At 47.2% G+C, this 16,841-nt stretch overlaps 1 protein-coding gene across 4 annotated transcripts in view; it reads left to right on the top strand.

The window, feature by feature from the left end:
- LOC126516415 (phosphatidylcholine:ceramide cholinephosphotransferase 2-like) overlaps window positions 1–16,841 on the top strand; it is a 241,920-nt gene that overhangs the window by 113,694 nt on the left and 111,385 nt on the right. The window contains exon 1 of one of the 4 annotated variants that reach the window (XM_055063975.2): window positions 532–626. The exons of 2 other annotated variants lie outside the window; for them this stretch is intronic. The gene's annotated coding sequence lies outside the window, so the exon portion shown is untranslated. Of the gene's footprint in view, window positions 1–531; window positions 627–13,947; window positions 14,043–16,841 lie in introns of those variants that run through there. One more of the 4 variants, XM_050166536.3, reaches the window with a different exon arrangement.

Genomic DNA, 16,841 nt, shown 5'->3' with positions numbered 1-16,841 from the left:
TGCATCGAGGTAAGGATAATCGATGACGCGGTCAGGGCGTACGTCCTGTGTACCACTGTCCACTGTACTTGTCATTTCCTGTTTGTTTGAAATATGTCAGGTCCGATACAGGAGTTCAACGTCAAAGAAATAGAGAGGAAGAGAAAGTGGCGGTAAAGCTTTCAGCTGTAGCCTTAGTTTTAACGTAGGCAAGCAACTATGTAACGGACGATCTCTATCGTGCCGTGGGGTTAGCACAACTCCTTCCTCCCTGAGCTCATAAAGGAAAGAATTCCTATACTGTATCGCCATATGCGGACAGTAAACGCGAGCGAATTGTATACTCGCATGCCTTGGTATACGAAGTATATGCGACTGTCCATACCCGCGCATGGTTAGCTCCAGCTGTGGCGTGTACAGGTGTGCTCCGAGGGTCATCATTGTTCTCTTTAGTCCGGCGTCAGGCTGCGCGCCGTACGGAAGAAACAGTCTGGAAGAAAAGCAGTGAGGTATAGCCCAGAGATCTCCGAGTGGCGCCCTCTCGCGTGTGACGTCAACGGGAGGACTGCGCTATCGCTCCTGCGCGCTCGCCATGTGAAGTCAACTTGATGGTGTCGGCCTACCTGTTCTGCTCGAGTTTTTGAGAGGTGAGTCTACTGGTTTGTAGAACAGTACATGCGAAGTGCTCCAGTACACTATTCCCTGCGACATCGAGCGAGTCGCCGTCATCACGCTTAGTGCGGATCGCTCGTGGCGTCGTCTGATAGTCATCAGTGTGTACGTGAACTTGCGTGTACGGCGTGGGTTTCTCGTCATTACTGCTCCGTTGTCGTGGCGCATTCATAGTGATTTGTCGGCCCTTTTTCTACGATGAACTGCAGCATTTGACCTTCAGCTACTGTCTGCACTGTAATACTGTGTTTCTCTGTCCAACGCGTGCTGCGCGTTCGATCATCCGCTCCGTTGGCCACAGACATTCCGATTTTGTTGCTGCCCGGCGCGTTAAGCATGTCAACAAAAACGTTTGATGCCATTCTCAGAAAACTGGGTGGCCGCTGCGTTACCTTAATGCATGCACTGCTTTAGCAACATTACAACAAAATGCGGTCTGGAACGCCTGATAAAAGGGTGGACAAAATTAGTGGGCATTACAAACTTTCGTAGTCTTGTGCTGTAGTGTTGATCTTCGAAAGATAGTTTTAAACTTGGATTACTTGCATCGTGACAAAACTCGCCCTTTCATGGTTGTCGGCTTAGCGTAAGCCTTCCTTTATTTGCTCCCTAGTCGACGCGAAGAAAGAAAGAGAGAGGAAGAGGATAAATGAAAGGCAGGCAAGTTAACCAGGACTGATCCCGGTTATCTGCCCTGCACTGGGAAAAATTATAAGAGAAATTCCGTTTCGAATATCGCCGACGTAGTAACAGTTCTGTGTTCTATATCACAGCCGGTCACTCATCCCGGTAGTCTTCAGAAATCGCAGCAGCGCTTTTGTGACCTTTTGTATCCGCGACATATGCGAGGCCATTGTTCCAAGATCTTGCTCAAGCTTATTGGTTTTCTGCACAACTGATTTAGAGCTGTGCAGAGGTCATGTCTTTCATTTTCAAAGGATGCGCAGGAGGTGCTCTATAGTCTCCTCAACACTGCAGTTGTTGCACTCGGCGCTATCGGCTATTCCAAAAAATAAATGATTGCTGGCTCTCTCGTAATCGAGAGTAGATGTAAGCCTGCAATGGCAGCCGGCAAATCAGGTTGGTTGGAGATGATACTAGCCACAATCTTAAAATGAGTGTAGTGCATGTTCGCTACAGCACACCGCACCACACCATACTGTGCACTGGTCCATATGGACGCTGTCTACCTAGAGGGAGAAAACCGGCTGAAAGCGGCATGACAGGCAGTGAAAGACGCCAGGGAGAGAGAGCACACTATCCAGCTAGAAGAAAAAGAAGCGCCTGAAGGAAGTGCCATGCGGCGTGGCGCCATCTCTCGAGGCGACGCGAAAACCGCGCCGCGGAATTCACGGATCGCTGGCATTTAGAGGAACACAGGCAACCTTGTCTCGGCGCCAAAAGATGACAATGAAGTGTATGGTGCCCTTTATCTGCCTTTTGAACGTCGCTATAGGAAGGAAATGACAAAACTTCAGCGTACTAGGAGTTGCAGCTTCAGTGATATTGTGAACCAATAGTAGGCAGAATTCGGAAGCAATATTTTTTTTTAACTTGTTTGGGCAGTAACAGCGTATGTAATGCAGTGCTGCACAAAGGGTTCGGGGCCCGAGACGGCATTTTCTTAAGCTTTGACTGGTTGCCCGGATGATCTCGTTTTGTTCTCACAACTTGCCCCGATGTTCTCGTTTGAGTGCCCGGATAACCGGATAACGGCCCTGGCTTTTGGTTCAAGGTCACTTGAAGGTCGCCGACAACGGGAGCTAAAAGCATTTCGGGCTTAAAATTAATGTGCATTGGTGAATGCAAAGCCCATGCTTAAGCGACCCAGCACTATTGCGTAACTTCGGGGAAGACCAGATAAAGCCAAGGTTGCGTATAGATGGGTCGAGAGAATGCAACCGATGGTGAGTGAATTCCCCAGGTGTGTGCTACTTCTCCAATTTCATACGGTGTGCTAGCTTGCATCTTTAAGTGCTGGGTGCCTCTTCTACTCAGATAAGCTGCACTACAGTGCGCTACAGGTACTGTCCCGTAGGTTCCCAGACGTTCGCGCCGACGTGTCCGACTTCAAGGTGTATGTGAGACATGGCGTTCATCCAGGGCGTGCCCAACAGGGTCCACTACTTAATGGAAGAAAGAATGGAAGAGGAAGAAAGAACTGTTCGCCGTGATTCGGCAACTGGGCAAACCCACCGCGTTCCTCACGATGTTTTCGTCCGAGGTGCACTGGGATCGGTTGATCTAGCTCCTGGAACGTCTGAGAGTGCAGGGCAACGACGAGGTGCGGAGATCGATAGAGGACATGTATTACCTGGACAGACTGGAACTGTGGAACAACGACACGGTGGCGTGCGTCATCTACGCCAACAAACTGTTCGACGTGATCCTTAACATTCTCAAAGACAACAAGGTGTCTCCGTTCAAGCCGTACAACGTTGTGGACTCCTTCAACCGGGTGGAGTTTCAGCAGAGAGGAAGCGCGCACATCCACATTCTGCTGTGGCTACGTGTCCGAGACGATCAGCATGGCCGAGTTTCTCATTTCGCTTGAGACGTCGGTTCTGCAACGGGAGTGGACGCTGAACCACCAGCACACTCACACGTGCTTCAAGAAGAACAAGGAGAAGTGCCGGTTCGGCGCACCGTTTGTGCCCAGCAGGAGAACGATGGTCATCATTCCGCTCCCGCCCACCGAAAACCCCAACGAAATGCACAAGGCGCTCAAGGCCAAGTTTCGAGAAATGCACGCGGCGTTGGAACACACCGAGTGCGAGGACGTGCGGGAATTTCTGAACCAATTCCAAGTGAAATCGGAGCAGGAATACATCGACATCCTGCGATCGGGACTGGCGAGACCGTGCATCCTCATGCAACGCACAGCCATTCCACTTTGTTTTTCGTTTGAGAGCTTTGACTGTCGTAAGCTTTGGCTACCACTCCATCTTCGCAGAATAGAATGGTTGACATTTTTTTTACAAGGAAGCTGTTTATGACAAAGGTTTCGGAAAATTTTGATGATGTTGTGATGTTCATGAGAGGTTGTCTAATGTTAGTATAGTAACTCTGGTAATTGTAGAGCGCCGTGCTACGTGAGCACACAATCAGAGCGCGAGGAAACGTATAAAGATTTGGACGACGCTTAAAGGGACACTAAAGCGAAACAATAAATCAGTTTAGACTAATGAAGCATTGTTTGAGAACCCTGCAGGCAGTCATTTCAAAAAAATAGTTTGATTATTATATGAGAAAATGAAGGTCCAAGTATCAGTATTTGAATTTCGCGCCGATAGCCCAGCGCCGGTACGTCAGCGTGACGTCAGGGATTTCAAAGTATGTTTTCGCATTTGGGCCGCGTTGGCTGAGTAAAGGTTCCCGAAACTTGCCATGTTTAATATTTGGTTCCTTTAGAACACAATGTAGTCAATCTTTACCGCTATATATAATTAGTAGGCGCTAGAAGACGCCATCAAAATCCAAGACGTCACAGCTACCAGGTGCGGGAACTCAAGTAGGCGTCGCCAGCCGTATTCCATTCTCGCACTTTTTATGGCTTACCAAACGTCTTGTCGTTGTATGAGTGGTGTTTTTGGTGTTGTAGAAAGGTAGTTTACTGATGCAGAAGAAATCATTTTTCACTTTAGTGTCCCTTTAAGCTTCACCTTTAAGGGTGTAACGTGATAGCATTCAAAGATCCCCGACGGCTTCTTACGCTTCCCGGCAACTGCAGCGTATGTGACCGTAATGTTTACCGGGAAACGCTCGCGGCGAACACTATGCAAGGTATATGCAAGCACAAAATAAAAGAAAATGTGACATCATAACCGGAAATGGCAGTGACATCAGTATCTTACGCTGCTAGGCGCTAATGTTCGAATTTCTTTAGTGTCTGGCATTGCGGCCGCTACGACAGCATTTATTTTTGTTTTGAGGCTGAGGCGGCCTTGCGACTCAGCCTCAAGACACGCCTATGAGGCGTGTTCTTTACTATGAGGAGTGGCGTATGTCTTAATGTAAATGTAATTAGGCTGTTATTGACGGCGATTGCTGCAGTAGCTTCCTTAGGAACGTAAGCGAATAGGATGGAAATAACTGTCACTGCCAAAGAGCTTTCAAAATCAACTTCACTTTTATTCATCTTGAATGATGCAACCAATATAACTGACCAATCAAACCTGTTTCAGTGATGAAAAGTACTATGGCCAGCACACAGTCGTAACGCATAGCAACCTATGCGAATCCTTTTTGCAGAATCATTTGCAATTCCGTACCACACCATGTATTCATATACAACAGTTATCAGACAAGACAACATTGCCCCAGATTATCATTTAGAAAACACTCCACTTACTAATTTTGCTGCCCGTCGGACACTCAGAGCCTGTGTTGCGGAGAGTAAACGGAACATAGCTGGACGTTTCTTTGCGGGGCGTTCCGCATTTATCGTCACGACGAGACAAGCGCGTCGGATGCCGCAGCGTGAACTCGCGCGATAACAAAAAACCTGCACTCACACTTTTCGCCAACAAATACAGTGCGCTAACTCACGCAAAATTTGAAGTGAAGCGCACGCCACACTTTCAAGAAACACGCAAGGAAATAATGATAATAATAATAATAATAATAATAATAATAATAATAATAATAATAATAAAAGCTTGGACGAAACCGCCGCGTTCAAGTGAGCAGCGCCGTTCCTCACAACATAAAAGCTGGCTTGCACATCCTTACCAAGTCTTGCGCCAGAATCACTGGTTGGTAGGGGTCGCCAAGAAAGAACTAATAAATTGTGAAATAGAAAAAAATAACGCTTGTTCTTTCAGTGCAGAAAAAAGATATGAAACGGAAAATTTACTCGTGTGCGATTACTCTGATTAAAATTTTCGAAATTGTTTTTTCACTTAGGTTTCCTAGCTTCAGTGTTTGTCTCCACCTCACCTAGCCACGTTCAATCGTGCACCGCTAACTGATATCCCTGGCGATAAGTTTTGGCACGCTTTTCGTTGGAAGCTTTGCGACCTATTTAGATGGACCTTGCACTATGCGCGAAGGCTGGCTTTCTGGTAGATGAGCCGCAATGGATGGATGGATGGATGTTATGAGCGTCCCCTTTGGAACGGGGCGGTGGGTTGCGCCACCAAGCTCTTGCTACTATGCTGCCTGATATCCTACCTAGGTTAACCAATGAAAAAAGAAAAGAAAAAAAAAACACTATGAACTAACACGTCCAAATTTTCTGATCCCCTATTGCGAACGGTGTTTTTGTACGTCTCCGTGTTTTGTCGTTTCCCTACTTTTCTTCCACCAATCCTCCAATCGCCTCTTACTAATGTCTATTGCGGACCTGTTTGCTTTACCACTGCTCCCGCTGAACCCAAGGGCTTCAAGGAGGCCAGTGGTGCCTAAATCGACCGCTGGGTAGACGTCTTCACATTCTAATAAAATATGCTCAGTCGTTTCCCTAGCTTTACCGCAGCAAGCACATGCTTCTTCTTCCTTCTTATATCTCTCTTTATAGGTGCGTGTTCTAAGGCATCCCGATCTCGCTTCGAAAAGTAATGAGCTTCCCTTTGAGTTATCATAAATGGTTTCTTTCCTGATTTCGTTTTTTCCTCTTAAGTAGTTACTCATGGCAGGTTTCTTTTCCATTGCCGCCACCCATGAAATTAATTCAGCCTCTCTAACTTTCCGCTTGACCTCCTTTGTTGCTGTGTTGCCCACCCCACAGGCCGCATACTTGCTGGTAAGCTTCCTAGTTCTTTTCCTCCACTGTGAATCAATGTTTTGCCTGTACAGATACCTGAACACTCTCCCAGCCCATTTACTTTCTTCTATATTCCTCAGCCGTTCTTCATACTCAATTTTACTGCGAGCTTCCCTCACTTCAAAACTAGTCCAGCCCATATCCCCCTGCACAGCTTCATTTGTAGTCTTCCCGTGAGCGCCCAATGCGAGACGACCCACAGACCTTTGGTTCCCGTCGAGCCCTGATTGTACCCCTGATTTAAAGCAAACAACCGCATTTCCAAAAGTAAGTCCTGGAACCATTACCCCTTTCCACATACCTCGTAGGACCTCGTACCTATTGTATCCCCATAGCGCTCTGTGCTTCATTATGGCTGCATTTCTCTTCCCCTTGACTGTTATGATTTTTTCCTGTTCTTCCATATATCCATTGCCTTCGTTTATCCATATACCAAGGTATTTATATTCTGTTACCCGAGGTATTTCTTGGCCCTGTATCTCCACTGTCTGTTCACTGTTTTCATTGAATACCATAACACCTGATTTTCTAACACTAAATTTCAAACCTAAATTGTTGCCTTCCTGTCCACAGATATTAGCCAGACGTTGCAAATCACTTTGCTTGTTAGCGAGCAACACAATGTCGTCCGCATAAAATAAACCTGGGAGTTGCTGCTCTATTACTGTACCTGCCTGTTTGTATGAGAGATTAAACCCGATATTACTTCCTTCTAGCTCCCTCTCCATCCTCACCATGTACATCATAAACAGCAGCGGGGATAAAGGGCACCCCTGCCTCAGTCCCTTGTTGATTTGAACTTTCTCCGCGCTTCTCATCCCTTCCCATTGAACGCAAACGGTATTTTCTAAGTAAATCTCTCTCAAAAGCTGTAGACAATCGTTACCTAAGCCTTCCCCTTCCAGAATATGCCACAATATGTTTCGGTCTACGTTGTCGTATGCTCCTGTAATATCCAAAAAGGCCACATACAACGGTCTGCTTTCTGCTTTTGATATTTCGATACACTGAGTAAGAACAAACAAGTTATCATCCAAACGCCTACCTATTCTAAAGCCATTCTGAAGCTCTCCCAAAATGCCATTATTCTCTGCCCATGCTTGAAGCTTTAATTTGATTGCCTGCATTGCTAACCTGTATATTACCGATGTAATGGTCAACGGTCTATACGAGTGAATTCTGTCTTTCTCCCCCTTACCTTTATAAATTAAATTCATTCTACTTTGTCGCCAACTGTCTGGTATTCGTCTATCTCTTAAAATTTTTTCCACTGCTTTCACCAGAGCTTCCTTACTTTTTGGTCCCAGTTCATTTATCAGCCTAACGGGAACCTCGTCTAGCCCTGTGGCTGTGCGCTTAGGAATTTTCTCTTCCGCTTTCTTCCAGTTTAAGTTTAAGCAATGCGGCGGAGGCGAGCGCCATCTGGAAGTGTTTCAAGGAAGCGGGCGCGCCGCTCCGTGGACTCCGAGATATTTACTCGCCGGCGTGCACAAATGACGGACGCCGTCTCCGGTCTACGCATTGTAGGAACGCTGAAAAGGGGGTTTGAGTTTTCGCGCAACAGAATTGTTTTCTCGTATATTCAAATTACATTCGAAGAGCCATCATGTCTGTAGGTTTTGTGTAAGTCGCAGTTTACGATTCTTCCACGTATTTTAGCTTGAGAAATTCAATTCGTTCAATCAATTCCTTGCGTCATATGCAAGGCCTGGGTATGCATGGTTCGAAAATGTTTTTGCCGAAAGGATGTCCGACGCCGGACGCGGGACGCCGATGCTTACACCAACGCCGGCACCGACGCCGGATTTTTCGCGACACGGGCTCCTTAAGTCCTTAACGCTATCGCGTTCAAAAGACAGCTATTCTATCTGGAGCGTAGCAGACGACATAGACGAGTCACCCGGCTGACGTCACTGGAGCGCCGTATGCCGCACGAGACTGATATCGTGCGCGGTATGCGCCGACGCCGCATCCCGTTTTAAGTGGCAGCTGCTTCGTCGTCGATGAGCCTGAAGGGCTTACCAAAAGGAGGAACGCTGTTAGAATCGTGTCAGTGGCGCGCTGTGTTGTTGTTCGTAACCGGAAACGAGCACTTGGTTTGTCTTATATGGGGGCGCCTTTGTGGGAAAATGCGTGGCAGAATGGTTGCCAAGCAGCTGGAGTTGTGCATACGGTACAGGCGCATCGTGATCGCATTGCCAGTCGTATGTTCTGCTGGTTGTTCTTCACGACATCACAGCATGTGAACAAGTGGGCACACAGTGGAGAATCGTGACCTTAGAATTACGCACTCGACCAACTAACGATTCCTGCCTCCTGAAGCCTTCTCTCGGCCCTTGCCATGCGCCAAAGAGGTGGCGTTTTCATGATTTCTCTCGGATTTCGTAGTTACCACGTTTCGCACTGCATACACGGCGAAGTTTCTTGCTGTGCATTCTGTAAGATTGCATTTTCTGATTGTACCACAGGCTTTCGATGCATGCAAAAGCTTGCGAGAACTCTCGAGCAGCGGCGCTAATATATTTTCTCTTTACTTATAGGCTACGTAGCAATCTATTTTCATTCATTCATTCATTCATTCATTCATTCATTCATTCATTCATTCACAAGCACGGGACAAGCAGGGGCCAATATATTATCTATTTATTTATTGGCTACGTAGGAGTCTATTCATTCACAGAGACGGGTTACGAAGCAGTGCGTGTAGTGGTTTGTCGTTGGTCTAGTATAGGTTATTGCCCGGGATGGTTCAGCGTGGACCGAAATCTCAGCGCACAGCAATTTTAGTACACTGTGACCATCGAAAGGCAGCATCCGGTGGCAGGCGTCACACCGGCGACGTCACTATACGTTACTGTATGTGAGGCCGCGTTCCGGTGCCTATCCTCAAAGCGGCGACTATGTGCCTGGCAAAAGACGTGTGCCGCGGTTCTCTGCGTGGTATACGTCGCCGCGGAAGACTTATGATGCGGCACCGAGAAAGAGAGGTCGTAGTAAATAATACTTTATAAAACGCGACCTTCCGTTAAAATGCAACGCCGCACGTGCTCTTGAGTCTTTCAATGACGAACCTTCTGCAGGACTTGTATGTGAATGGCTTTCCCAACTTCGAGCGCTGTATGCGCATAACGGCAAGCCATGACCGTTTTCCTTAATATTAATTCAATGTGATCAGTTTCTTGCACCATTCCCTTCTGCCGTGAAATAGACCTATAGGTGGCACAAATTATGTTTAACCGCAATCGTGGCGGAATGTCCTCCAAAGCTCGTCTGGAACCGTTCCGTCACTGTATCTTACACGATAGGGCAAAAGGAAAATTATCCCTCTGGTTAAGCCCGGAGTCGAACCTACACCCTTTCGGCGCCAGGACCGCCGGGGCTCAAGCGTTGTACGATTATATCCAACAAATGCTCAGGTGAGCTGCGGTGATGACGGAGCCCAGACTTTACAACTCGCTGTTGACATCTGCACTGCTGCCGTTATTATCGCGTCGCAGAAGATCCCGTGCCGGCGTCAGGCGTCGGACGTGGTTTCGACAAAAAGATGTTCGAACCACGCATACCCAGGCGTTCCATGTTACGCAAACAATTGAGTGAACTAATTGAATTTCTCAGGCTAAAATAAAGGTTCATAATAGGGGGTCAGAAAATTTGGTTCTGGGAATTCATCGCGGGGTTTTTTTTTTCTCTTTTATTTCTTTTTCTTTTTTAACCTAGGTAGGACATTACGCGGTATAACAGCAAAAGCTTGGAGGCGCAACCCACCGCCCCGTTCGAAAGGGGACGCTCATAACATCCATTCATCTATCCATTCATCTATCTATCCATCGCGGCCCATGTAAGCGGTCGCGTTTCTACCAGAAAGCCCGCCTTCGTGCATAGCGTTCGCCGCGAGCGTTTCCCGGTAAACATTACGGTTACATACGCTGCAGTTTGACGTAATAGTACTGCGAAAGCCGGCAAGGTGGAGAGAAGTAATTAATAAAACGAAAATGAGACATCCACCCCGACGTAGCAAATTGCTACGAAGGAAACCCATACGGGTTCCTCGAAAGAAAAGCCTCGCAGTTGAAGCAAAATTCATCCTGGCCCGGTACTGGCTGGGAAGCGTGAGAAGCAGCCAGGGATCTTTGAATGCTATCGCGTTCCACTCTTAAAGGCGAAGCTTAAGCGTCCTCCAATTTTTTTTTTTTTTTTGTCTCTATCACTGCACGGTCATTCGTTCTAATTGTCCCAACAGTATTCACTTGAAACGTGCTAAAATAAAAGCTATCCAATATGCATTCCCACGCGACACCGATTTGGCTGCTCCCGCACCTGTGCAGGGCGTTGTGCGATATATTCCTGGCCGCTGTGGGCGTTCGTCAGCCGCTTAGAGACTTGTGAGCGCAAGCAGTGCGATGTACGATAGAGCACGCCGTTGGTCGCCTGCGCGTATGTATATACATGCTGACTCGCATGTAGGTGCGCTCCACGAGGCTGATTGCTTTGTTTGTTAATGATCGTCGTGGGGAACATGTGTAACGCTCTTTTGCACTAAGTGGTTCATAATGCATTGCCCTCTGTCCTACCGGCGAATAGAAATGAATGAACGAAACAATTAAATGAGGTACGCTTTCCGGCGCGCCCATGCGGTGCATGGCAACATATATTCGGTTGAGGCGAGATTAGTTTGAGGTTCCGCAGTTGTGGTTGCCGGCGCGGTGTTAGCCATGTGCCGATCGTTGGGGTCTTCAGCTATGGTTGTTAGATAGGAACGTTCCAATGCCCAGCGCATTTACTGTCTCCCTATCTCCGCCTTTGCTATTTGAAGCCTTTCCTGTAAATGTGAAGCTTATCGCAATTTTAACTGTCGTTCATAATTTACTCTACAGCTCCGTGTTTATGCTTTCCTTGAATTCATTGTCTGTTAATTGACTTTGTGTGATTGTTACTAGCACGTTGGTAACGTACGCGACAAGCAGTTACTAACTTACAGTGAAGTGCAACGACCTTTTGCCTTTAGAGTGTATATATACGTCATCGGAGGAGGTCACTGTGGCTTTTGGACGTCGCTTGAAAAAGAGGAGAAAAAGAGAAGTCTAGGAAGACAGCCTATCGCCTCCCCCTCCGAGTTATCGCAGAGAGCCTTTGCTGTCACTTACCGACGTGGGGAATAACGATAACGACGACTTCTTGTGTGTACTAAGCTAAAGAAAGGGCGCTGCCGCGAAATGGCACCGGAAAACACTCGCTTATTTAGTTAGCCTGGACGCGTCCGGCGCGTCATCTGGTGGATTCAGATGGCGGACATAGCAAGGTCGATTCATACCGCGCCCAAGGCGTGACGCGACTCGGCGGCACTGAATTACGCCGCTCGCGACTTCTTTAAAGATGTACTAAATTGGCATGTCAAGTTAAAGGGGCTCTTAATTGCGAAACTATGAACCAGTTCAGACTGATAAAGTATTCTTTCAGACTTTGTTTTGTTAATTTTGCGCTATAAATTCATTATTATAAGAGAAAATGAATCTGAAGTTTAATTCTTTTTTTTTTTATTTCCTACCGAAACGCCGGCGGCTGCCTCGTCAGTGTTACTTAGTTCAGCCTTTAGCTCTCTTGGAATACAAAGCTGCTGATGTTTATCGATAAAAGCTTAATGAGACCCGAGTAGACGGCGTCAAAATTCATGACGTTGCGGCGAACTGGTGCGGGAACTTCTAGATGGTGTTGCCACAGGCATTTCATTCTTGCGTCTTTTCTGACTTGCCAAGTCTCTTGTAACGGCAAGAGCGTCTCTTTATGCTATTGTTATCATTACTTGCGTTTTACAACGGTAGTTTACTAGAACAGCCGAAATATTTTTTTTTCCCCTTTAGTGTCCGTTTAAGCTCTGTTGGTAAAGTACACTTCTCGAATGCCATGGAAACGTCAATCTTAACGTGAGCGCAGTATTGCTATACGAGGAAAGGTTCAGAAACGAAGTAAGAGCTTAGAAGGTCCCGCTCTAGCTCGCCGTAGCATTTGTGCTACGTCTGCTCGGGACTAGTTAATAGCTTATCGATAAAGAAGTATTACATATTCGCAGTTTATAAGGGAACTAAAGGCTCACCACAGTGAGTTCGGATATCTTTTTCTGAAGAAAGCCGGCCCAAACATGGAAGGAAAGAAAATACTTTGAAATCCGTGGTGTCATAGTAGCTTCTCATGGCGTTTCGGTTCGGGCACGAGATTAAAAACATAATAATAAGAACTAAAGAAAATAAGAAAAAAAAAGGGGGGGGGGGGGGGGCAGGAGGGGCCGTGGACTTAGCACTCCGTTTTCTCTGTTGTTAATCAGCCTGTTTCTGTCAAACAAATACAAATCCAGTCTTGCCCTATCGAAAAAAAAATACATGGCCCATATCCAATAATCCCATATGGACCACATGGGACATTATATGAATGCCCATATGTTCACATATGTCATAATATTACCGGATATGGGAGTTATGGGACATATGAGTCTGTCTCTGTTTCTTTTTTGATAATATGTAAAAATACTTCACCAGTGTAACTTAAGCGATGCCCATTGGTGTTCCTTTACATATGGCGTGATTCGGTGGTTCTGAGCCACGTGACGTACGCTCTGCGATTCTGTACGTCGTGCGAATCCTCATATTAGCGCGTGGGCATACAGCGCACATGATAGCTGTGTTTCAATACTCGCTGTAGACGGCCACATAGAGAGCCAAATAGACAGCAAAGCGATAGCAGCCATCTTAAGTGTTGTTTCAATTTCGACAAAGCCGCGGGAACAGCATCGGAGTCGAGAACGGCGCAGTGTATATATACCTCGCTGACCAAACAAGATGGCGGCTCAGCAACCTGTCTGAAAGCTTGGAGCTTGCGCACAAGCGAAGCGCTGAAGCACATCATAGATATTTGTTCTGCCTAACTGTTTTTGATGCGAAAGCATTAAATGACCCACTGAGCAAAAATGCCGGCGTCTGTAGCAGCGCAACGGCACCTAAGTTCCCATTGGCTGCGACGCCACGTCACAAGCGCGCCTGGAGGAAGCAGAGCGAGCGAATCGGAACACTCGCTGCCGCAGTAGCACGCCAGGCAATATATATATATATATATATATATATATATATATATATATATATATATATATATATATATATATATATATATATATATTGCCTGGCGTGATATATATAACTGCAGAATTCCCACTAGTTACTTTCTGTCGGAAATTGCACGCTATACGCAGACGATTGCGCGACGCGACAGCGAGCTTTGCCCACGCGTCGCAACTTCCTCGCGTTATCATCGTTGCGCCGGGGGAGGTGGCCCGATCGTGCCGCGCATGGACACACACATACTGCGTATATATCTGTTCCTGCACCGTTATCGCGGGTTGCTCGCGGGCGCGATTGCCACAAGAACCCCCTTGATGCCAGAGCGTTGTGCTGACACGATAAGAAGTAAGCCCCATTGTCCCCGCATCTCCCCCCCCCCCCCCCCCCCACCAACGCGATATGGGGCCCGTGCAGGGGCGGTGTAGAGCCGGTCGCGTTCGAGTTCACTGTGCGTGTGTGTGTGTTGTCGGTTCGGGTTCTTTACGGGCGTGCATTCTGCGACTGCACTGCACGACAACAAGGTACGTAGTACTACGTGACGCTTGTTTTCGCAAGAAGGTGCCACCGATTCATCTAAATATTATTTAAACCAGCAATTCGTGCCGTTTATCTGCTTCGTTTATTTAATAACTTGCGGACTCCCTCCTGTAATCACGACGGTTCGGTGGGCCTCGGAGAGTATCGCAAACGCTTCTGCGGCTGGGAGCGTAAGGGACCGCGCAAGCGGGAGTGGCTTACGAATAGAGCTTGCCTCGAACGTCCGTGGGCATTCGCCGCGCTTCGTCCATGTCGAAGCAGGCGTCGCTGCCTTGTGAGGCGTCGCGGCGAGCTCAGTAAAACATCTCCGTGCCAAACCTAAGCACTACTATACTGAGCCGGCTCTTTAGACTAATGTCGCTGTGTTTGCGCCTCTCGTAGCACGCTGCGCTTTCGGCCAGCTCCCGTTGTAGTGCAGACACATTTTATGCACTCCGACGGTATAGTGACCATAACGCTTTGTGCAGTACACACAGTAAAGTCAAACTATTCTGAGAATATACCGAAAAAAACATTTGAACTCCTTCTTCGGCAACCTTTGAGTGGCGGATACTGTAGACGATGTTCCGTCCGTACGCTATATCTTTCTTACCGAACTCTTCTCCTGTGATACGAAGCTCGAAAACTGACCTTTAGTTTCATACCTTCGTGGGAAACGGCTTCGTGAATTCCTCTCTGCACGTTTGACGGAAAGAAAGGACCGCAGTCTGTCGTTCGGCCATATAATTCATATGCAACACCAGTTGCATACATGTGCTGGCCACGGGAGCTATGGAGAAAAGAAACTTAAGTTTCCGCGCGGTTGCATGGGCAGGTCCTTTGCGGTGTACGCTCCCGTAATTCTAGACTGCAGTCACAGGACGCATGCTTTGCCCACTAGCAGAGTATTTGTGATTGTTTGTTTGTTGTACTGGACGACGGCGTGATACGCCAATGGCGTGCGCACTTGGCTGCGTCTGCGAATCGTCGTACTTAATTTTCGTGCGGTCACATCTCATATTTTTCCTCGATGCCGTCCGTTCACGCGAGAGCTCCAGCGAGCCGAGGCGGCTGCTGCGCGTTCATATCCGGCGACGAGCTAAAGGTCAAGAGTTTTCTCTCTTGAGAACGGCCTCTTTGTGTGGGCGTCCCGCCCCGTTCTGCGTCTACCCGCAGCCAAGTTTGGCCGCTGCGACGGCAACATAGTCGACCTATGAGGTCTGAAAGCTGGCGCGACACGCGACAGGTCGTGGCTGACTCTGAACGTGGTGATCGCGCACATTTCACGCTAATGTCGCAGAATTACTCGCCGCACTGCAGCAAACGTGAAACTCCTCCCTTGTTTGCTTAAGAGGGCCTCCCCTCTATCTATCTTTGAACTGTGGTTGTCCATACAGCTGACTGGCACTGTCATTGTTGCCTGCTCTTTTTCATCTTCTTCTTCCGGGTGCTTCCGGGTTTTCTGTTATAAAAGAGATAATGTACAAAGTGCGAAGCGCCCTCCGTACTTCGTTTGCGGCGCATATTAGATTTCTGCGAGAACTTGTTTCACTCGGCTGTTTGAGGCTGCTTTTCCTTTATGGCGTACTTGCATATATCTTGTTCATCTTCATTGTTTCATTAATAATTACAATAATATTAAAAATAACACAATAATAGTAACAACAATAATAATATTAGTAGTAGTAGTAGTAGTAGTAGTAGTACCCGCCGTGGTTGCTCAGTGGCTATGGTGTTGGGCTGCTGAGCACGCGGTCGCGGGATCGAATCCCGGCCGCGGCGGCCGCATTTCGATCCGGGCGAAATGCGAAAACACCTGTGTACTTAGATTTAAGTGCACGTTAAAGAACCCCGGGTGGTCGAAATTTTCGGAGTCCTCCACTACGGCGTGCCTCATAATCAGAAAGTGGTTTTGGCACGTTAAACCACATAATTTAATTTCTCTTTAGTAGTAGTGTTTCAACTTGTTCTCATTTTAGTGAGAAAATAAGGAAGTGAACTGATATGTAGGTCTCGCTTCTCAGCAGAGGAGTGGTTGAAAAGAGAAGAAAAAAAGAAGGAAAATTTCAGGCATCTATCTGCTAATTTCCTTCGTATGCATTTCGAGAAATATGTCACATCTGACGCAACGGAGTAATGCTCTTTTGCCGGATGCTGAAACCATAATGTACCGTTGTAGCGGTCTTTCCTATACGTGCGCTATCGGCCATGGATCAGGGCTCTTTAGGGCAACACCGTATTTGTAAGCCTTGCCTCTGCCGTAAACTTCCACGCCGCGCTTGCAGGAAGAAGGGACGCCTCTGCGTGTGTGCAACTACTGCGTGTGTGCAATCACGCAACCTTGTAGTTCCCGCACTAGCTGCTCGTGACGTCACGAATTTGGGTTGTTTCTGTTCTGGTGTAACTATAGCTTTTTGTTCATAGAAAACAGCATTATTTCGCGTTCTACAGGAATCAAAATAATCTCCCTGGCGCGTTCTTGAGAACTCCTTCTCCTCACTAGTTACAACCAGAACATGCAAAAACACTTTGAAATCCGTGACGTAGCATTGGCACACTGATACTGCGGATAGCGTGCGGTATTCAAAGAGGGAAGGGCCGCGGCCTTGATTTTATCCGCTTGTAATCTACCATTTGGGCCAAATGAATGAAAGCAGACTCTTGAAAGAATGCGACCCTAAAAGTATTTAGTGTTGCCCTTTAATGTCCTTTAAAGGGCACCTAAATCTAAGTGCGCGAGCGTTTGGGCATTCCGCCCGTTTTCAAACTCTTGTTCCCTCAGTGCGAAATTAGGTTAAATTAAA

Source organism: Dermacentor andersoni, chromosome 1 (assembly GCF_023375885.2).
Source record: "Dermacentor andersoni chromosome 1, qqDerAnde1_hic_scaffold, whole genome shotgun sequence".
Taxonomy (NCBI): Eukaryota; Metazoa; Arthropoda; class Arachnida; order Ixodida; family Ixodidae; genus Dermacentor; species Dermacentor andersoni.
Note: the sequence above shows the minus strand (reverse complement) of the source record. Positions and strands in the feature narration are given on the sequence as shown.